The following is a 22,507-nucleotide window of genomic DNA, read 5'->3' on the forward strand; positions in this document are numbered from 1 at the left end:
TCTCTGCTGGAATTGCACTGATGGTATCACATTCTACACCTTCCCAAATATGGAAGAGTATTAACAAATATTTCTACTTTTTTGCATGAGCTACTTTAGTATCTCTGTCTAGTAATTTGAATGATTTCTAACACAGTTGAGCTGTAGAAAATATTCAGTTAATTCTTTAACTTACTTCCTTAACTTCTAACTTCATATATCCACTTTCCCCTTAATTACTGGCTTTTCTTTTAAATCTCTAGATGTGTCCTGAAATCAGAGGGCTGTTAGTGTAGATGTCTTCTTTCTTTAAACCAGAATTTCAGATTTTGGAATATTTAGTAGCTTCTTACAAAGATCTGTTTTCCATTCACTTTTTTTTTTCCTAAGAGGACATTGAGTTCTCTGTGATGACAAATATGCTCTTTTGCAGCATTAAGTGCAATTTCTTTGGGGCTGTTTGCCTATCCTTTATATAAATGGGTCACACTCAATGGTCCCATGGCAACCAACCAACTCCTGTGTGATAACAAAGTCCACAGTAGCTTTGTCAGCTGAAGACCTGAAACAAGAATTGACCTGCAGTGGGCTAAATTTCCATGAACATCTTTCCATGATGCCAACAGGATGTTCAGCACTCTGGAGGCAACAAAACTAACCAGAGTGCACAAAGGGAAACAAACCTACCATTTACTGATCAGCCATTTCAGACATCTCTAAAAAGCACCTCAAAATCTAGTCCTTGACTGTAAAGATGAGGAATTTACCAAGTAACCAAACTGGTAAGTCAAGCAGACTGGACAGTGTACAGATTCAGACTCCCACCATCAGCCTGACCCTCACTCAGGTTCACAGCTTCTGCACAGCCCAGCCACCTGCTTGTTTGATGAACAAGGCAAAATGAGCTCACGTCAGTCTGGCCCCAGTGGGACACTGCACAGAAACTGCTCCTCAGCCAAGAAAGGCAGCGCAAAGCACATGCACTCAGAGTGCAGAAACAACATCCCTCATCTGCCCAAGGTGAAGGCATCTGTGCTCTGCCTGGATTTGCCCATCCTGTCAATTAAAACTTCATGCAGAATCAATCCTTAGTCTCTAGAACCAAGTCTTTCAGAGGGCAATAAAAGTATTCAGCAAGGAAATAACAACATTCGACTTTATAATTGCCTCAACAGTAAGAAAAACATTCAGAATCTTAAATTTTCACAACCTTATTTAAATAATATGCTAACTATCCACACACAGTGATCTATTATGTGTTCTAAAAGCATGGCAGTAGCAGTCTACAGATGGAATTCTGCAGTTCAACATACACGATGGACCTTTCTACTTAATCTCGTATGGCGGCTGAAACACATACTTGCATGAATTTAATTAAATTTGAAATTCCCTACTGTGTTCCACAAGTCTACATTCAGTAACTGAAAAGGCAATAATCTGTGTTCTTGCTGTACATCAGCCACTGCAACTTATTTTGCACAACTGAAAATGACTAAGGAAAAATAGCTACAGTAATTCAGACATTCCTCTTCTTATTAAAAAAGGAAGAGAAGTAAAGAAGGAAGAAAAAAAGACTGTAGCAATACATTGAAATGCTAAACAGAAAGCTCAGCCCATAACTTCTCTAACAAATTCTTCCTGAATTAAGCAGCAAATATTCAAAACTGCCAGTCTGCACAGGCAGTTCAGTCTGAAGTGCACAACCCCTGTGCCAGATTCCTCCATCCCTTTCTCTCAGGCTTGAGGTAAACACAACTATGCAGATTGCCAAAAGCCTCAGATAACAGAACATACAGCCTTTTTCTACTACCCAGATTTTGCTAAAGGTCCCTGTTGCATACACACATCTGAAAAAAAAACTTTGTATGGGATGGGAAGAATTTCAGTTTGGGGTGGAACTCCAAGATTTGCTCAGAGAGCTTGTACTCCTCTAATTTCCTTCACCCTCATCCCATCAGCTTAGAAAATCTCAGAAGAAATCAGCAGCTTTATCCACTAAAGTGCATTCCATTCACTGTAAAAGATTAAATATGTGAACTAGAAGTTTCTACTGAAATTTTCAGTCATTACATGGCTAGTGACAGCTTCAAGGATGCCATGAGCAGCATTTTAAAGGTCTATTGCAAAGATTAAAGTCAGTTCACATCCTCTCATAATTTCTGCTTAAGGTTAGCAGAGTCAGAAGGTTGAAAAATGAATTCAGATGAAAGTACAAGGTGTCTTTAAAATACAAGTGCTATTCCTGACTAGTAATACATCTACATCCACATAAACCCTCCCAAATCCTTAAGAAGAGCCTTCCCATATAATATAATCCACTTTGAGGCTTTGTCTGCATAAGGCACTTTGGATTAATTCTTAAGACAAAAACCATGCAAATTAAAAAACTGATTTGATTAAACTCTTTGAGACCTTCTTCAGATGCCCTTCTTCAGAATCAGAGTGACTCTCAATTATTCTGCCTCAAAGATGTAGAACAGTTGAAGCAATTCACTTTAAATTCACACCTTCAGCTGACTTGAAGGATTTCCGAATGGCATGTGAAGACAAGCCCTTAACTCCAGAAAGACACACAGAATTTACTTGGGAGTAACTGTCCAAAATACCTCCCTTGGGAGACAGGCTCAGACAACACAACATATCAGGACACTGTTCAACACCAAACCATTCTAAGAATGCAAGAAGCCACACAATCAGAAAAACTTGATTTCTGGCAAATGAAATTCCTGACTGTGTATTTGCAAGGTTTTAGAATAGCATTTCTAGCAGGCACCTAGCCCAGGCTTGAAAAGCCTTTTATTCTGACACAATTATCACTGATTCCTCTCCAGCCCTTCCCTCCCCATCCCTACCCTTTCTCCCCAAGCTGCATTCCCCAGCTGCTCTTCCAGACCCCAGCCTGTTGCCCTAACAGCTTGACACATGGGGCATCATCTAAGACAAAACGTGATAGCCCCTTCTTGACAAATTTTAAGCATCACCTGCCTACAATGCAAAGCAGCTTGGAACAGAAACTGCAGGTGCAGAACCAGCAGAGAAGTGCTTTGACTTCAGATGCTCCCACCCCCGCAGCTTAAGCTCTCATTGTTTTTTCCTGGGGATACATCTTCAGATCAGAGCCACAGCCTGCTGCAGATATAGATCAGCTTTGCTCATCCCACCATTCTCTGTCACTGGCAAAAAATAGCTCTGGAGGGAGAGGAGGAGGTTTTCAGCTGTTTTCTTCTCCACTTCTCTCTCTCCTCCCTTGCAATGAGGGAGAAGCCATTTTCTCATGTTCATGGCTTGATGTCAGAGTAACTGTTTTCTTACTCTATAGAGCAGTAAATCCCCAGATGTGCCTGTAGAAGAAATTTAATAGCAACCACAATGTTCCACCAGCATCCTCAGCAACACGATCACCAGGCTTTCCACGCAAGAGCTGAAAGAAGCTGGCTGGCATATTACTTGTTTCCTTACCAAAGGCAGCCCAGAGGAGTGGCTGGAGCCAAAAGGAGAGATCTGCACAGATCCTTCTCCTAGGCATCACTGATACTCTTACAGGGTTCAAGAGAACCACAGGAGAGGGACATTTTCCTAGACAGGGTCAAAAATAAATGGAGGAAAAGCATGTAATATACTATTCTTTAATTTTCTCATAAACAGTAACTTTATTCTTCTTGAAACACTGATTGACATTTGACCCTGTTATGAACAATTCTGAGGCCTCCCCCACAGAGCATCTAAGCTGCATCACATTAAAGCTGTTCCTTTCTCCTTGCCTCTAGCATATTCCTAACATGTAAACAACTCTGCTGTGCACACAAGCAAAGGCACAGCTAGCTAGTGAAAGCTGCAGCACTAAGGGCACCATAGGAACCCATCCAACCCTAATAACCCATTAATTTCACAGGGCACTGTATTTATTAACTAGAAGCCAGCTGCTATTAATGCAAATGTACATGTGAAAAATTAGCCCACTGGAAAAGCTGAAGGAACATTACAGACTATTTTTCACAGACTGTCATGTTTCACAAGCTTTGTTACGGGGGTAACTCGTAACCCAAACACACAAGAAATGCCAGCGAGAATGGTGGAAGAATTGTGACAGACTAGGAGAAAGGCAAGTGTCAGGAAACCCAGCAGCCTTACTGTCTGAGGATTTCAGCTGATGTGACACCACATGATAAGTAATGTTCTTGTGTCCAAGCCTCAAAGCCCATAGGGACTATTTCTAGTTCAGCTTAATAGAAAGAAAAAACCTCCCAATCTTACTTTCCACGTATTCAACAGCGAGGTAATTAACAGGAGATACCTTACAAAAGTTACCAAAGTTAATGCACAAGGATTGCCCAGCCACATACTTTGTGTGTGTTAATTCCACAGGCTCTGGACCAAGACACCCAGGCACGCTGCCCTGGTGAGTCTGGCTCCTTAGGGCAAGTTCCAGTAGCCAGATTCACCCGCTCTGCCTTGGAATCCTCTTACAGCACCATTGCTCAACTCACAAATCTCTCTCCGCAGGCAAATCTGATAAGGCCTGGAGGAAACACCAATCCATCTCTGACCCCTGTCTCACTCATCCAGGGGTCCCACAGTGATCCCAGAGAAAAAGCTAATGGAACTGCAACTGCTTCTCTTCAGGGACTTCTCTGCCTTAGGATGTTCCCAATGGCAGTAATTCAGAGCAAAGTGGCTCTCAAGTTGTGAGCTGGAAACAGCTGCATTGCCAGGCTCCAGCATCAGGACCTAGAGCAGCTCAGGGTGCCTTGGGTGACCATTCCATTGGCAGTTTTTTGCCCCTTCAGCTAAAACAAATCCTGGTGATTTCTTGCTGTCCTTCTGATTTCTGCTGTCCACACCTACTTTGTAAACTGGAGCAAATCAGTCATGTCCCAACACCCACTAGCTTCCTTTGGCTTCTTTCCCACATTCAAAAATGTCAAACTATGAATTCCAGACCCTGCTTCTTCCTTCCAGAACGCAAAGTATCACCCTAGTCACACACACACTTCTCCCCTCCCACTTCTTGTCAAATTCCACTGCCCATACTGACACCAGAGCAAGTTTTATATACTTCAGGCTGTGAAATCATCCACTTCTTCCCAGCACCCCTCAAGAGCAAACTGCTTTCCTGTCCTCCTCTCTCGACAAACCAGCAGGTGAACACCCACTCAATCCTGCACATGACGTTCACCAAAGGAGGCTTTGCTGGAGTAAAACAAGCATTCAAGAAGGTCTAGTTTTATAAATCAGATTACATATTCTTCCCTGCAGCTAAAATCTCATCTCCACATTTTCTACTTTCAGTGCTTTTAACACAAATTAAATAGGTAGTGGAAGGGAGAGCTTTCTGGTTCCATATTCTGTGCACAGGCAAATGGTGATTTTATCACAAAGGCCAAGAAACAACCTCTTTTTACAAAACTTCCTGAAGTCTAACCCCAATGTTATCCTTGCAAAGGCCAAAATCCCTACTCATAGTAACTCTGCAATATGCAGTAACAATTATACAGCATTTGTAAAGCAGTGCAACTAAATCTTAGCTTTTGACTACAGTAAAATAATGTAGGCCAAAGTATTTCATTATCTGCAGGCTGCAAAATTTAGGCAGATCTTCAAAGGCTGAGGCTTTGCAAAGTGCAAGGTGTCAGTTGCTGCACCTTACATATCTGACAACATGCAATGTCACAAACACCAGCACCAGAAGGTTGTAGCTACATCTTGGTACCAAATATCTGGCAGTCGTCTTCTTTTTACAGAAGCCTGATCAGAAGACTACAGCCAAGCCAAGTTCAGAATTTAATGATTAAGAGGATCATTAAACTGAAAAAGTGAAGCATTTCAGGTTTAAATTATGAATGATAGCAACAGCTCAAGGTAAGATTATTACACATTTTCATTCACCTTTCACTCTTATAAATAAGTAAAAATGAAAGTTTCAACAGTGGCTTTTTGTACACTGTCAGCAAACAGATGTCTTGATGTATGTTCACCATGCACTAAATATTCAAGGTTCAGTACCTAAATTGCCCAGGATTGCACATAGCATGCTTTTAATTAACCAAAAAGACAAAACACAGGTTATTACCTCTTCTAACATCAGAGTCACAAGACCCATCTTGTATCAAAGATCTGCCCCAGATAGGAGCACTCAAGAGGGTATCAATTCACCTTAAAGGACTCCAAAAGGTTGCTGAAGCTTCTGTGCCTTTCATGGATTGGTTTTGATTGACCCCATATCTCTGACCTACTGCTGTTGAACCCCTCTCAAATAGACATTATTTATGCTAATTTAACTGAACTCAAAGGGCTCGTTTTGAGGGTTACATCCTTTCAGGGTTACACTGCAGTCAGCAGCACCTTTACTTTTATCACTATCCCAGCATAAAGACAGAAAGCACCCTGAACCCATTATCCTATTAGAAACCACAGGTTTCCCATTAGACATGCAGCACAAATGCAAACCTATAGAAATACAAATCCTTGACTGACAAACATTTACTGAGGAATAGCAAAGAGCCTGTATGTAAGAATTCCTGAAAATCAGGAATGCCATTACCCATGAAGTACCTGGTATACCAGTGTATCTCAGAAGGTCACGAGGCAAGTATAACCCTAGCCCACTAAATGGGAACATTTAGCTCCTTCTAAGTGCAGTAACCTCATCAGAACACTTGAATCAAATTTGACATTTATATCTCTATAAATAATGTGTGAGCAAAAGTAAAGACAAAGCAACATTTTCAGTTCAGGGAAAGACATCAAAGTAAACATGTCCCTAGTACTCAAATGTTAAACTACATGTGGGAATCTGATGATCTTTTGAATGGCTGAAAGCGAGGACACAGAGGAAAGGGCATCTTGTTTTTAAATTAATTATTAATCAATCTTTTCAGCCATCAAATCCGTGCAATGACTCATCCACTTGCTTTACCAAAGTCTAAACTGTTATGGGGAGACTGCAATTCCATTGGAACGTTACCCTCCTGAGTAATACTTAACCCTGTACATATGAGAAAGGATTTTAGTAGTTTCATTCCTCTCCCACAAGATCATCAAGCCCTCATTATACCTGGAAAGAAAAATTCCTCCCCCATCAAAAAAAAAAAAAAAAAAAAAACCCACAAAAAAACCCCAAGCCACAAAGAAAAGAGAAAAGGTATTTAGAATTTTACATTGAGAGAAACAAGAGAAGATAAAGTCCACTAAAGTCCACCTCAGTTATTCATTGCAAAGCCAGTATTCTTGCAGCGACAGTATACACTGTAAATAATAAGAGGCTTCACATAATGAGAAATTATGTGAATTATCAATTATCATGTCATTGAATTATACCATTCTTCTGTACTCATTCAGACAGTTTCTACTGTCTGTGAAGGAATTTAGAAAACTGTGGATTGATAGAAGCTACTTTTTAAGTTTACAAAATTCCAAACTTGATCCTGCGCCCCACATCCATGCAAATCTCTTTTCAAAGTTTGACAGCTCTACTAAATAAACTCAGCTGCAAGACTGCAGCTCAGTTAGTGATACCTATGTACAGAGCTTGCTCTTTTCCTGTGCTAAAATTATATCAGAACACTACAACACATTTGCATATCTCCCACACATATAACTTTTTGCCAGCAGTGAGAAGACGACATCAAGGCTTGGAAAACGTACCAGAGATAGAAGGAGAGGGTGGAGTTTCCTGCAGGAACACCCAGGCTGAAGTCCAGCAGCTCCCAGGGAAGGTGCTGCGTTCTACCCGCCCGGTGCCTTCGATCAGGCTCCCTCTGACCAGTGTCAAATGTGAAACCCCACCCAGGAAACAAAAGCTTCCTATTGCTTCTCCCCTCTCTGCAGCTTCCTGGCTACTGCCAGGAAAACCAGCAACACTTCACCCTTTTTCCCTAAGAATGATTTACATCTTCCCCTTTTACTATACTCAGCCTTAGAGCTACCAGAGAATATGAGGAAAAGGAAAAAAGTCTCTGCTGGGTTACCTCCCCTAGTCTCTCCTGTATGGCTTTTCTGAAGTATTTCTAGTAGCAGCCCAGAGTGCTGCTGTTGATTTTAACCATGCAGAAGTAATACGAAATTCACATGACTACTGTCAGTTTTCCAGCCACACAAGTTTTTCAAAAACATCAATTAAAACAATCTGATCTTCCAACTTTTACCTAGGAAAGCTATAAAAAAAAATTACAAAGGCAGCAGTACCTGGGAGAAGTTTCATTTACACATTGGTGGACAGTTATTTTCAGAAAAGCTTTTCATTAAAAAATAAAAATCATGACAGCACTGAAGATTTCTGGCACTTTACTTCCTCCAAAGATGCCAATGTGGAAAAAAATAATCTAACTGAGCCAAGTAAAAGCAAACAATAAAAAGTCACAAGAAAATACCTGACTTGCCATGAATAAAGTGTTACTAAGGTGTGAGAGTGAGTTTAAATGATTCTGGAAGTCAATAATGGAATCCAGTGTTATTCAAGGTATGCTACACACTAGATATTCTAACTTGAATGCTCAAATTATAAGGAACCTTTAAGGCCTTTCTTCAGTATCTTTCCAGTGGCCCATTTTTACCAGTCCCACCCTACCACGACATCCCAATAGCAGAACTCGGTTAAAATGCAAGTAGAACAAGACAATTAATCTGAAACTCAAGTCAAGTATTGTGCAGGAAAATTTGAAAACAAGCCCCTGCAAGTGTGACAGTGTAACAATAACTAACAGACTAAATACAATTCCCCCCAAATCATTAATACTTGTTTGTTAACAATCATGTACGTTAGCTGCAGGGGAACTGCTTTTGTAACATAACACGATTAAGACACAACTAGAAAAAAGTGAAATAATCAAAAATTACTTTTGTTAGTATCAAATTAGGCCAAGTACACATCACATACATAGAGATAAGATCTACTCCAGGAAGCGGGCTTTTTAACACCAGCACACTTAAGATCTAAATTGCCATGCATTGTGGAATGGAAAAATGCAGAACCGCATAAAAGGCAGGCAGGCAAACCCTGCTTACAAAATAGCAGTGAGTCAGCTCCTGAGGACTGCTCTGTGACTGCTGTGAAAACAAGATGCGCATTCCTTATGAGCAATCTGATTGTACAGAATCAAAACAAGTCCATCCCCTAAATATGCTGTTACATGGGCTAGATGGCATTGCAGAAAAGGTGTCAAGAAACATCAGTAATGCTGTTTAACCCATGCAAACTTCAGAAACATTTTCAGCCAGTGCTGATCCACAAAGCCTTTTATTCATACACACATCTACTCACATTTGGGTCATTTAATAAGCAAGAAACACTCATATCCGTGGCCTCAGATCAGTAACAGTTTATCTTGGGGACACCTCTAACTCTAGAAAGTCCTTGAGATATTCATTTAGAGAATCACTTTCTAAAATGCCATGACCCTTTAGTTTGTCTAGTTCCATCATCTGTAATCAGACTATCTAGAAAACCAAGAATAAACACCAAGGCCTTTTGTGACAAGCTGTTAAACTATTAACAAGGCATTTAATACCATAAGGAACAAAACATAACTACTGCACTCATTTATTTAGAGAACACAATTACATTTTTCCTCATTCAAAAATCCAAGATAAAAGGTGAGCTTTCATAATCTGTTCCCCTCTTAGCAAGTGCCCTTGGCTACAAGCAGCTCTCCCCCTGACCACATTATTGCTCATATTTTTGTTGCTGTTTAGGGATCTCTGGGGGCTTTCTGGTCTTCTGCTCTTTTTACTGTTTTCAGATGCTATTAGTGAATGGGGCTTTTCCTGCTATATTGATTACTTACGAGAAAAAAATACATTCAAAGAATTAACGTGGCACACATGCGGGGAAAAAAAATCCAGTAAGTCAGCTCCATCAATATTACTTTGTTGACAACTATTAAAACAAGGTGCTGACCACTGAATATCATGCCAGCACACACTGAATAGAAGCACCCTGTCCAACCCCTCTGAAAAAACAGAAACCTGGAAACCAGCTCATTTCAGGGAAAGGATTAAAGGTTGTTTTTTCAGGTGTCCTTGCACACCAAATCCCTCTGCCAGACACTGCAGTTTATCATTGCTAAACACTTACACTGCAAAAGTACCTAGAGACCTCAAGTAGGTCAGGACCTCAGCATGTAAAGTACAAAATTGATGCATAATACTTGACAGCCCTTGCCTCATCATATTTTTCAATTTTAAGTGTTTGTCTTCCCAGTAGCACAGCTATCTGAACAACCCACACAAGGAAAAGAAACTCAATAGCACTGCAAAAAACCCACCCAAGTTCCACCACCAATGTATGAAAGTGCTATCCAACACATAAGGAAAACAGAAGTAGCTCTGGCCCTCATTAGGACATGACACATAAAGACCTGGGTGAAAGTTAAATCAAAGCAGGTTTGGGGCTTTTTAGGTTGGCATACCTCCAACTATTCTAACAAAGACAGAAGAGGCTGTTGAAATAAACTTTGTTTAATGTTTATAGATGAGAGCTCTAATTCTCATTTTCCCATCTCCTACAACCTAGACTTACCCTCTCAGTGAAGGGAATAGTTTCTCACTTGCTGCCTTCAGACTGAACCCTGGTTGAGACAGAGCAGGGGGGCAAAAGCAAATGAAAAGAAAATTTAAATGAACTGCAGGGAGTGGAACTAGTGTGCTAAACCACACATTTGCATCCCCTGAATCAGTCCCATTAAAGGTGAAAAAAAATGCAATAAATCTGAAATGAAGCTTAACAAAATGATAGAGTTCTTGGCAATGTCATTATTTTAACAAGTTGACAGCCAGTAATTTCAGATTGTCTCAGTTTAAGTACACATACCAGGACAGCACAATCCAGAGGAGTGGGCCAATACACTCCTGCAAAATTAGCTGAGCTTCATGTTCCATGTTCTCCCTTTGGATACCTCCCAGCTCTGTCACCACCCACATGTGCCTTCACAAACACTCACCCAGGTCCTGCACAGGTTACCTGCAGCTCTCCATCCCGTTCCCTGAGCTGAAAAGGAAAATCTAGCATTGCTGTGAACTTGACTGCAAGTTACCACCAATCAGTGACTGCCCAAGGACTAGAGAGCACAGACACTTAGGAAAAAACAGCCTTCAGCCAAAAGGTGGTGACTTGAGAGGTGGCTGCTGGTTCTATCACAGCCCACTGCTTCTTGCACCTCAAGAAAAACCCCATGCAGCATCCCAGTTTCCAGTCCTTCCCATCTCACCCATGGCACAGGAATGTCTGCTGCTCCCAGCCTCCAGCAGCACTACCAGCATCTCAGCCTGCTGGCATGGCTGGCAGCAAGTCACCAAAACACACCACCTGCCAAAAAGCAAAGCACGTGGGACTGCCAGATCCAGCTGCAAACAGGACAGCTGGACACCAGAGAGCAGCTCTGGTACAAGCAACACTCTGGTGGGGTTTTGGGGGAAATAGTGGAGTGGCATTTGAGCTCTGCCTCTAAAGCCTTAAACTACAACGCTTCCTCCGTAGTAAAGATTGGAAAAAACAAACCAAACCCAAACCTGGGCAGTGCTCCCCTTAACTAGCACAGAACTTCAAAACAGCACATGGCAGGGCCAGGGGGAAGGGGCTGTATGGTGTTTTCCTTTCTCAAAAATGTCTTTTCATGTAATTGTTTCTCCCCCAATGTTTCATATATCAGTAATGTCAACAATTACTATATTCCTTAAATAATTACTTGAACTCCCCAAGAAAATTGTTTTGCAGTCTGCCTGGAAAAACATTTTACCTCAAAAAGTAGTAGATTCAATTTATGAGCAGGGAAAAAAGATCACTTTTTTTGCCCAGCTCCTGCAGAATGTAAGAGTTAATGGAATGGAAAAGAGATTGATGCTTTATTGATTAAAACAATTCCAATTATGCAGAGAAGACTTTTCCATGTTTCCAGTAATACACTGAGCAAAACCCACTTCATGAAATGCAGTCAGATAAGCAGAAAGTTTGAGAGCTCATTGCTCAGCAACAAAGGCCAGATTTTATATATCCAATCACCAAAGGCAGTGGAATGTTTTAATTGCAAGCATATTCTAGCACTTGAAATAATAAATAGAACTAGAGAAACATATTATTTATGTAAATTTTAAATTTTTCTAAAAGAGGCCCATAAAAAGCTGTGGACAGAGTAACACAATATAACAGCTAAACCACAGAAGCACTAATATAATTGAGCAACAAAGAGCTGATTGTTTATTTTTTCCTTGCAAATCTCTCTCTCTTCCCCCATCTTTACTATCTGAGATGCAAGGCAATAATGTCACCAACATCTAAAGGTAGTCCTCTTTACCATCATCTGCAAATACACCACGACGAGTCTTGTTGGGCCCATCTAGACAAGGAAAACCTGGTGTTGAAGAGGTCAGCTTTTCCCCAGTCCAATCTCTCCTGTGATTTCTCAATTGCTGGGAGTGTTTCATCTCTCCTGAAACCAAATTGGGTATGGACAAGGACAGGCAGACCTTACTGTTTGATGCTGCACCTCACTACACCAATTTAGTGCTCCAGTGTTCACTCAGCCTGTGAGAGAACAAGAACTGTGATGGTGCTGCCTTCAAAACAGCATCACCTACCAAAGACAACAGATAAAGCTTAAGGGAACGACATATTGAGAATCACTTCCATCTATCCAAAAGGCACCTCCTGAGATTCCAGTCAAGAACTGAGAGCAGGTAGGTATTTCAAAACAACATCATAATATGTCAAAACACACAGCTAAGAATACTGCAGCCCACTGAATTTGATACACGTCCAGTACAAAACAGGTCTGTGAACACAAAACCATGCAACAAGACATGACTCCAGGGAAGGCTGAGAGAGAGCAGCGTTGCATTTTGACCCTGCTCAGACTTTTCCCTGCTATACAAGCTGGCCACAAGCCCTGCCAGGCCATCCCCTTCCTCCCCCGCGCTGTGTCGGTGCCACCGCCCGCAGCCAGGCTGGGTCAGGCTCCAGAAGGACAAGCTGGAAGCAGCTCAGCTCACTGACCCATCACTGTGAGGACTGCCTTTTGCTATCTTGCAGTAATGGACAAGTCTCCTGTCTAGGCAAAGAAATACGAGAGCAAAACAGTGAAAAAAACATCAAAGTGGGGCTGTTCTCCAGCTATTTTCCAGTTATTTTTCAGTTTCTGTCCCTAATGATAACACTGAAAATTCTGCTGGAAGGACAAGAAGAAAGAAAAGATAAACCAACATGAAAATTGTAACATTGGAGTGAGATACACAGAAGTTATTTTCATTGCAAAGAATTACTCAAAATGACATCTATATCTGTACTAAGGAAAACATTGCTTCTGCCTTGAGGTAGCCTTGGCAATAACACTAATGCAAGCAAAAACCAGTTCATTTTGGAGGGAATTCCAATCAATTTAATTAATTTGTCAGTTAATAACCTTCTAATTACTGCTTCTGGTATTGAAACACATGCACAGGAAACAGCCCTTGCTCTCCAACCCCCTCTCCATACCTGCTCCTGGCAGTGGGGCAGCAGGACCTGCAGTCATTCTGGTTTCCAGTCGAAGGTCAGCATTGCTGCTTATTATGTGCGTATAGTAAACAAACAGCTTATACAGACAAGTTGTTCTTAAAACAAATCAAAAGCACATCAAGTGAAATGTGAGCTAAAATAAGCCAGCAATGTTTCAGAATATCACTATTTCCCCTGGCACCTCAGGATGCTGCAGTTGCAGAAATTCTTCTAAAACAATTCAAGACTTAAAGCTTATGCCACGACAAAAAGGTTTCCAGACAGAAATGTTTTATAAATACACACACACTCCATCACAGTAACCAGACCAGAACACTTGCACAGCAAAGCCCCTAGCCAAACTTTAACATTTTGTTCATTGAACTGTATCAGCCAATATTTTTTTTTCTTGCTTCCCAACTATGCCAGTAAAAATCTTACCACAAAAGTCCTTCTAGTGATTGCAAAATTTTTCTGCCTGCATAAACAGTTCCTTTCATAGAACATGGTATAAGCAGTACTAGCAAAAAAAATTCCTCTCATACCAGTAGGAACCTGAGAAGGAAGCAGCGAGAACAGGTAACCAAAGTGAGCAAGCAGGAAGGGTGAAAGCCAAGAAGAGCATTGCATCAGTCTAGCTTATGTGTACAGAAAAAGGCAGGAAGCAGTAACTGCCCTCACACCTCATCTGTGCCAGCAGAAACTAAACTGCAAAGTCACATCACTACTACAAGAAGTAACAGCACAAAAACACTGCACGCAGGTCAGACTGACCAACTTGACTGTGACAGACCTGGCATTTTGTTTTCTATTTGGATTTTTGTGTCATGTTTTGTGTAATGTACAATCTTGAGAAACAAACATCACCTAGAAACCCAAGCATAAGCCATTCCATTTATGTCAAGTGGATACTAATCCTATTTTCCTGAAGAGTTCAAGTGTCAGTTGTGTTAACTGTTTCACTACTGATAAGATACTCAGCAGTTTCTTTACTAAAACCTATCTCAGAACTCCAAGCCTCTTATGAGCAAATCCATCCACACATTCCTCATCCAGGAGTAAACAACATCTCTCCACTTTCCCTAATGAGCATCCTTATAATACAGACCCATCCTGGCTATGTGAAAAATACTCAATACTAAGAATAGAGAAGTGTGGGTGAAAAAACAACAAAAAAAGATTTAAGATCAATTCAGTACACTCTTAAAGACTTGTCTGTGTTTCCACTCAAACATAAATCTCTGTATCCCCTCTGCTTTTTTTTTTTTAAACCCCAGATCTGCTGCAGGTTATCCAGCCTGCCACATCACATCAACACAGAAACCAGTTAGGCCTGGCTGCAGAATTTAGGTCAGCTCGTCTGTGGAGTACATAAGGTCTTCCACACAGCCATGAATTTCCTAGTAATGCTTCAATAATCCCTCTTCATCCTGCTATGCAGCTATTTCACTAGGAACTGCTAGCTTTCCTCTAACTCCCCAACAAAGACTCTCCACAGGAGGGATGTTTGCAAGCAAATGAGCCACTATCTCTTCCTTGGGAAGCAGGAAGCTGGTTGTTCAATCAAATAAATGCTGATTCTTATTTCCCAAGACAAAAAAAAAAAAAAAAAAAAAAAAAAAAAGACGTGAAGTATTCACAATGGACGCTAGAAAAAGAGTCTATCTTTTAACCACACCAGGAAAGATATAATCAGAGCTGAAAACTACCTCTACAACATTAGGAATAATTTTCTTAACAGATTTTAAGCTACCCTCACTGCTTCTACCTGGGTCAATAAATAAAAAAATAGCAAAAATTTGACTAATAAATTCAGACAGTCTAAGCTACAGAGGCTGGTATTTCTGGAGAGAAAGCATCACTTGAGGTGAAAAAACATTGTGCCTCTTCATAGAATGCTCCCTCCAACAGTGAATTGCATGCCACTGCCATCCCAAGCATTGTACAAAAGCCCACATAAGTACTAGCCCTGTTCACAAAGGATCTCTAATAGTACACAAAAATATGCTAAGTCTTTTCAAAACATGGTCCTCAGAGCAGGAGTTCCACATAAACTACAGTTACATAAGACAAAAATCCCAAATTGAATACAATAAATCAAAATCTCAAACTTGTCTGTCTTCACACTAGATGAACCTAACTAAATCTTCTCAAGTATGACAATCTGAAAGATGTCAATGTATAAATAAATACCAGTTTCCAGGAATGGTTATGGACATCTCAGCAAATAAAAACATAACAAGAAAATTGAGAGTTTGTTGTGTCTTAAAACCCATCAGTCTGCTACCTCTGTGCTCTGCAGTTCCTACATAATATACTGCTCATCAAAAGCTAGCACTGAAGTCTCCCAACTAGAACAAAAAATAAAGCTGAGGAAAAACCTTTCCTCAAGACATCAAACTGCTCTTCAACATCCAGACATTTGTGAAGAGTATTCCTAGCCCATTCTTCACAACTTACATGAAGCTTGAAAATGGTATTTGCAAACATGTACTGCACATGAGATGTGCAAATCAAATACCCCTGAAAATGTGTTGCATTTGTTTATGTTCACCTCAGCTCTGTCAGAGAACTCAGACACCCATAACACCCACCCCTGCCAGGCCCACGGATGTGGCTGCCTTTACTGGGCCTCCATTGAGCCACACATGTTAACAAGACCTTCCAAAGAATGTAACTTTTTATGACTAATGATCATCCATAACTTAGCTCTGCATGAAAGACCCCTTCCCACTGCTGGCTCAGTACCTGATCAGGCTGTGCTCCTCCGCCCTCCTCCTCTGGCTTCAGCAGGGCTGAGTGCTGGCTCCTGAAGGCTCCAGCAGCAGGAATACCAAGCCACACTGATGATCACTTGCTCATTTTGACAAGCGCCACAGACTCCTCCTATATAAAAACAAACTCCTGTGAATCAAACTGGCCAAATAAAGTGGTCATGGTAGTGGGGGTCAGAGGAATGCCACTCTGCAAGACAGAAGACAAAGGTTACTCATCCTTTTGCTGACTGCGCTTCATGTCTAGGGAAGACTGAGCACAAACTTGTTTTAATTTAGAGTAGAGGAACTACTCTAAATGAGTTGTCCTATTCTTGAAGAGCATAGATCCCAAATGAGCAATTTGTCATTTCCCAAATATTTTCTTAAACATATTGGCTCATCCTAACTTAACCAAGAGCACTGTTATTTCTACATCATCACCTCCGAACAGCACCACAAAAGCCACACCAGACCCCAGTGATGTGGTAGCTGCACAGTGCACATGTTTTACACAAACACTTTGATGACACTTCAACTACTGCATTACAGCCCTATGCCAGGCAAGCAGACCACTTGGAGTCAAATGAGCTGCTTGGAAAAATCTCAGGAAAACACCTCTATCCTCTGGGATGAATAAAATAGAGAAAAAGTGGGATTGTCCCCCTCCTTCTTCAGCCCAAAACTTCCACCAGCTAAGATCCAGCAGAGCTGCCTTCACTTCCAGAGACCCAGAGGTTCCAGACTATGCAGAGCACACAGACAGAAAGCAACGACTCAGCAAAAAGAACAGACTCCAGCAGGTAATTCATAAATATTTATTTTACTTTGCTGCTTATTAAGTATGCCTTGTTATAAATCAAGTATTTTACAGTAATTGCCTCCAATCAACAAACACAGGGAAAGCTGCTCTATAAACCAGTGTTGCTGCATATGCAAAAGGAGTCCCTTAGCAACAGGCAGGATTCTACAGGACTCTCAGTGCACAGCCTGCCACTGCCCTGCTGTGTGCCCAGGGCATTCCCAGCACTGCCAACCACAGCACCCCGTGCCAGGCTGGCAACACCAGTGCAGCAGGTGCTCACTGCAAGGGTGGCAAGCCCCAGGTACACAGGCAGCCCTCCAGAGCAGAGGATGCTCCACAGGCAGGGACAAGCATCTGCATCCCCTGCTCCAGCCCCCAGCCCAGCAGTGCCTGCAGCAGGGCTGTTCTGCTGTAAGGGTCTGCACCCAGCACTGAGAGCAGGGCACTCGCCCACTTGAGCTGCTCAAACCACTGCAGGAAAAAATGCAAACACATCCTCCCCCCAAATCTCCCTTTAATTTTCTTCTGAGGCTTTTTCAGGGGTGGCACCCACTGGCACCCAGAAGCACACAGGAACAAGCCCTGTGTCAGGCTTTCCACTGAGATAATTTTAAAGGTCAGCAGGAACCTGCTGTTCCAGGTTTCTTCTTAGCAGTAGAGACCTAGGATAAGGAGATGGGGAAAACACTGTCAAATCCTCAAATAAAATATGCCTCATAGACTTTTCTTCTTGAAAGGGCTTGGAGTAGTCAACTGGTCTCAGGAGAAGCAAATCTTTTTATGCAGAACTGGAGTTTTCAGAGACTCTAGGTTTTTAAATAAATGGAGGAAAAAACCTGTGACTAGATACTTTCCAAGGGTCTAGAGCAAGCAGGCTTCAGAACAGACCTTTGGATCATACTTGAGGTCTAACAGAAAATGCTCACAGCCACGGGGCCATTCACCTTGGCTGTTCCTGTAACCCTTGTTTTTCAGGAGGTCACGGAGCCATGTAAGAAGGGCCTGAAGAGAGCTCACCATGCCCTCCAATCCCTCCTCAGCACCACTCCCAAAGGCAACCAACCACTTCTGAAAGCAGCAGGCAAAGGCAGTTCCCACCTTCAAAGTAGGACTGTACTTTTTGAGAGCGTATCAGCATTTAGGGGGCCAGGAGAGGCTGAACAGCAGCACCACCACACTTGGCAAGGCATGGGAAGAACAGGACAGCTTGTCTTCAAGAACTGAATCACAATCTGAAACACTGCTGAGGTCCATCACACCACCCTCCCCTTCCCACAACAGGCTGAGCACACGGACTGGATCATACCTGAGGAAATGCAAAGGATGACAAATGACAAAACACTTACAAATTTTTGGGTTAAAGCAAACAAAAGAAAACAAAAAAAAACCCCAAAACCAATCTAAAAGCAGAAAAAGCAGAACTTCTTATGTAAATCTTAACAGTGCATAAGCAGATGTTTGGGCAATGCCAAGACCAATGAAGGATTCTTCCCTGCACTTCTTACCACAAAAATCCTCATGGATTTTGTTCCAAATCCCAATTGACAAATTCTCACTTTATGCTACTTCCTTCACCTCCCTCTCTCACTTTTGAAGTGACAACCTCAATTTATTAAAACAAAGCAACGTGTTTTTTACAGAAACATCTGCTTTGATACAAGAACACACACCCACTGGTACAGTCAGTATGTGGGACTGTGGCTATGAAGGAGATTAAATAAGGAGCATATGCACCACTTCTCTCTTAACCTCGTCCCCTCTGGCACTCATTCACTTCAATACTTTTCTTTCAGGGCCCTACAGCATAGGGAAAGACACCACATTTACATTGGGGTGTTGGCATCAGCCAGTGCCAATTTCATCTGAATCACAGCCAAGCACTTGGCACTTCAGGCATAACACATGCAACCTCCAAATGCCACGTCCTATATACAGTGGCTGCCTCCATTTGTACAGTCACTTGATCAAACATCTTTTCCATTAAGGAAAACATTACTTCTGATGCTTTTAACAGGGAAATAATCATTGTTAACAGACTGAAAAAAACCCTGAACAATTCACTTAGAACAAATCATTATGAATTCTGTAAAGAAATGAAAAGGAGGGAAGTCACAGTATTTTGGGGAAGAAGTAGATATTTTGGAATAAAAAACCCCAAACCCCAGCTAATTAAGTAAGTAAGCAGTTCCAGTCATTAGAGGTTTAATTTCAGCACAGCTGAATAATTCTCAGTTCTACATATATCTCAAAGTACCCAGACAACAGCAGACATTTGACAATCTCTTCAGTTAAAATGCCATCTTCCTCCCTTGCTGCTGCCTAAGAAAAACAGCAAACCAGCACACAGAAGTGTCATGCCATCAAGAGGAAAGAAAAATCCCCAGCAGAGATACCTCCTGTAGAAATACTGCCAAAAGTAGCATGTAACCTAACCAGATAAATACCAGATTTTGTTGCTATCTCTGAGTAAGTTTTGCAATTAGCTGAAGCTCATTAGTGGCCACCCTGCTACTTAACATTCCTGCTCTCTCCATGGTATGTGCCTGGGAAAGGCATCTTGCCCACAGCAGAGGGTGGGCTGGAAGGCAGGACTTCCCCTTTCAACAGCAGTTGGAGCTCAAATTTGCTCCAGCTGGTCTTGAAACCACACTCCCCTTGGAAAGCACCTTAGGCACTGCCCTGCTACATGGGAGCCTACAGGATCCCACTGCCACTCCCTGCAGAGCTCATTGTCCATTCTAGGCCCGGCTTTTCACATGACACCCAACACCCAGCTTAATTTGGGAGCTCCTTGTAATTCCTCCCTTCTCTTGGTGGCCACCCCCTCCTCTCCCATCCATGAGCCAGAGGCTGTGTGCAAACTCCTCCCCACTTCCTCTCTTGTGCTGCAGACAGCAGGAATAGAGCAAAGACATCAACAAACCAAACCTTGCTGGTGAAGCAGGCAAACCTCCTCACTGCTGCAGTGAGGAGCAATTCACTCGCTGTTTGACACAGGCAGCAGAGAGGGGCTGCTGCTGCAAGCTCTGGTGTCACACTCTTCAGCAGACAGCAAACCAGAGCTAAGATTTTACAAGTTCAAACAGCAAAGGGGTAAATAATCAGACACTGACAAAGTCTCATCATGAATGAGGTGACAGAAATCAGCAGCTATGGAGTGTGGAGGGCCACCATCCTCTCTTCACGCACAGAAGGAACAGCAGAGAGGGGCACTCTGCTCCTCACACTGACCAGCTGCACACCCACTGCCTGTTTCCAGGCTGCCCTGGGCCACTGGGCACACGGACACACTGCAATCCTAAAATACAAATGAGGCACGTGCAAACCATTAGGCAAAACCAGGCTTGTGCTAATTCAGCCCGTGAGCTTCAGGCACCCATTACATTTCATGCAATGAATTTTTTTCAAATGCTTTGCTTCGAGCTAGCTCCAAACAGGGAAAACTTGGCCATTCCACTGTGAGCACAAAAGCCTTGTTTCTGGAATGAGGCACCCTCAAACAAACAGAATTCATACACTTTCCACTTGCAGGATAGCATATATAACCTCACACTTTTTAATATTATGTTATATTTACTCACACTCTCTCCATGGTTTTGTTATCTCCTTTTCTTTGCCTCAATATTACTATTTTCTTTTGTATTTTTGCATGTTTCTCATGATTTTCAGGCTTTACAATCTTTTTTTTCCTGTAACTCGCGCCTCAGTGGTTTCTTTCTTTAAAATCTGTTCGGGTTAAACTGATCAATGCTAATAAAGACATTCTTAAATTCACCTTTCAATCTAAGTACATACTAAATTAACTTTCAATAAAAATAAACACAGCATAAATACAAGTTTTAAACACTGGAAAAATATTCTTGTCCAAACCTGTGCATCTTTCACTTTTCTGAATGATTATTAGCACAATTTTGTTTCTCTCAGTCCACTCTTTTTTTTTTCTACCTACTTTTCATTGGGACACCACCACTGGTTAAGCTCACAATTTCTGCAGCACCAATAAGCCTTTATATATCTGAATTCCTTCACTTCCTTGTTTCCAGAGCCAATGCATTTGTTGTCAGAAGGATAGAAAAGTAGAGGAGCAAAACCATCAAACCAGTTTTTCCTTCCTCTCTACTATCAAGGCCAACAAGGCAAAACTGTGAATAAATTTAGTATGGCTTATAAACCATCAAACATTACTTAAAAAAACTCTAGTGCATGAAAAATTTCTCTTCCCTTTTGTCAGCTCCTCTGCTAAACTAGGTAAGTTAGGCTTTGTTTCTTCATTTAATTAGTCAGAAAGTACGTACATAGAAGTTTCTGTATGGCAGCCACTGAGAGGAGCCCTGTATGTGGACTCCTCAGTTTGTATTTGGAAGCACAGCCAGATTAACCGTGCAGTCTGGTGCTCCGTGCATCCTTGATGAAGGCAATTGCTAATGCATGTGGAAAGCCTGTGTAACCACAGTGGTGCCTGGAAACAAAGCAAGCCAGGGCACTACCTCTAACACTGCTCCCTCAAGTTTTAATGCACAGACTGTCAGGCCAAAGCAATTCCTATCCTCCCTTTCCATGATCTGTACACAAACCACCATTTACAAATATGCAATATGGACCTTTTTTCCCCCCTTATTCATTGATATTTGCATTGGTTTAGTGGACAAATTTATACAGAACAACCCAAACTACATCAGCTTAACACCATGTTCCTCTGTGCAGGACTGCAAAGGCAACAAAATGTCTATTACATAACACTTCTGTATAAAATATTAATTCTCACAGAGGAAGCTCTTGAACCGAAAGGTTATTTTCAATGATTAACAAATCGGTGTTGTATAAGCTTGGTTATTTAATCAGTGTATTTGAGACAGACAATAAACCATACCTTTTATTGACAGAACGTGAAAAAAATCAACTTTTTATGTGCACACATCAAAATATAACCATCCCTAGCACACACAGATTCAGCAAGCCTGCACTGGGGTAATTGCAGCCATCTGCAATTTTTATACAAGTTCTCACAGCAGCTGAAAGCATGTAAGCTTCCTTTCCTTGCTATCCTGCAACAGATGAAAACCAGGTAAATATTCAGACATCATATTCATATACACATCCTGTGCACTGGTTCTGTCCTTAAAGCTATAATCTCAGGTTGGAAAATCACTGCAGCAAGAGTGCTTCAAAATTTTTTCCATACAAGAAAATCCTTTTAACAGGCATGTTGGTATCTGTGCAATTGGCCAGACTTGAAAACATTATAGGTGTGGCAGCCCTGGCTTCTGTAGGACCCAAGGGCAATCAAGAATACCTTTTATAAAGAAACTATCTCAATGCTGACTTGCAAAGAATGAAGTTCAAGAGAGGGGAAAAAAAGACAACCTGTATCTTGGCTGTGACTTTGTAGCCATTAGGTTGCATGAGGACAGGCAGGAGCCTGTCTCACTGCTTCATCAGGACTATAAAGAACCTTCATGTAAGGGGTTTTTTCCTTTCTCTGTGGATCTTTACATAATGACTGCA

General features: G+C 41.6%; 1 protein-coding gene across 1 annotated transcript in view; it reads right to left on the minus strand.

The window, feature by feature from the left end:
- LRRC8D (leucine rich repeat containing 8 VRAC subunit D) overlaps positions 1 to 22,507 on the minus strand; it is a 50,582-nt gene that overhangs the window by 22,817 nt on the left and 5,258 nt on the right. Inside the window, exon 2 of the mRNA XM_054286306.1 lies at positions 16,193 to 16,330. The gene's annotated coding sequence lies outside the window, so the exon portion shown is untranslated. The remainder of the gene's footprint in view (positions 1 to 16,192; positions 16,331 to 22,507) is intronic.

Source organism: Melozone crissalis, unplaced genomic scaffold, assembly GCF_028551555.1.
Source record: "Melozone crissalis strain CALT ecotype California unplaced genomic scaffold, PUWL_Pcris_2 ptg000045l_1, whole genome shotgun sequence".
Classification (NCBI taxonomy): Eukaryota; Metazoa; Chordata; class Aves; order Passeriformes; family Passerellidae; genus Melozone; species Melozone crissalis.